Below are 1314 nucleotides of genomic sequence, written 5' to 3'. Positions count from 1 at the left end.
ATCAGTTAGTGTCTGCAGTTTTAGATAATGGACCTTCCTTGATGTTTGAAATTTATTTCAGAGAAGAATCCAAACATATGAAACTGCTGTGGCATTGTTTGTGACTTACGCCTTCACCCACACTAGGTCAGAATTGAGTATAATAAAATGTTATTTATGTAGGGGTAGACTCACAGATCACAATCCTCTGCTTGAATGGGAAAGAGCAATAGAATCTAGCAGCTGGGAAAGAAGCTGGGCACAAGCTATACATTGATTGGCATGTATAGTAAAAGAGGCCATGTCCAAGTGGGCAGATAACTTAAAGATTACTGGCGTTAGGAATCCCTGCAGCACCTCCACCTTATGTTTGAATAAGAAAGTTCTAAGCCTAACACAAAGTTATATAGAAAAAGAACAAATATCAGGTATAAAAATTACAATTACAACTGGCCTAGATGATATCAAGTAAGAAACATGTAATGAATTTTTAGTAATTACCCTATTTTAATGATGCTAAGTCTTGTATAATGAATAACTTGACCAAGCCATGTAGGAAAGTTACTATTACTCTTTGGTCTTCAACCCCATCTATCACCCGAGATAACTTGAGTAAGCAGGAAATGCAATCAAGCAACTTCCAAAATGTACAACAAGTGAAAGAGACAACTGGCTACCTGGGCAATCACCCAAAGTCTCACTTGCAAGGTTGGAGCAACCAACTTTGGCTAAGGCCAGAGTAACTGACAGAACATTTTCAGAGGCAAGACATTTTTCAAAATCGTCTTACACAGTCTTAGCAAGATATGACAGTCTTTTTTTCTTTTATCCTGCTTGTCCTGTCCAGACATCTTGTATTTTGTCAGTGGTCAATGCATAGGCAGATCCTTGTCCAAAGGTCAGTTTTGCAAGAAGAAAACAAGCTCCAAGTGGAGTGTCTTTAGTGCTCAACATTCTTTAGGGAATAGATTGGTACTGCCAAGAGCAAACATGTCTCATGTCAACAGAATCCTAAGTTACTTAAATGCCATATTCTACAGCTCCTTGTAGTGGTTGAAGATTACCTATCTATGCAGAATACAATCTCTGGGTATCTAAAAAACTTGATTAGTCTAGCAATAAGTAAGACAAACATGGATGACCATTGGCCTATGACTCTTAATACCTATATAACTTAAAAACCAAGTTCAAATTAGAATATTAAACATTATTTCAACAACTGTGCAACAAATGAGGAAAATTATCTCAAAACATAAATAATGCATAGGTATCTTGATCAGAGGTAGAAATGTATGTTGCAATATGATAAATATATCCTAAAATTGTATCAATATA

This window comes from Microtus ochrogaster, chromosome 10 (genome assembly GCF_000317375.1).
Source record: "Microtus ochrogaster isolate Prairie Vole_2 chromosome 10, MicOch1.0, whole genome shotgun sequence".
In the NCBI taxonomy this organism is placed as follows: Eukaryota; Metazoa; Chordata; class Mammalia; order Rodentia; family Cricetidae; genus Microtus; species Microtus ochrogaster.
The sequence above is the reverse complement of the archived record's forward strand: the minus strand, read 5'-3'. Positions refer to the sequence as shown.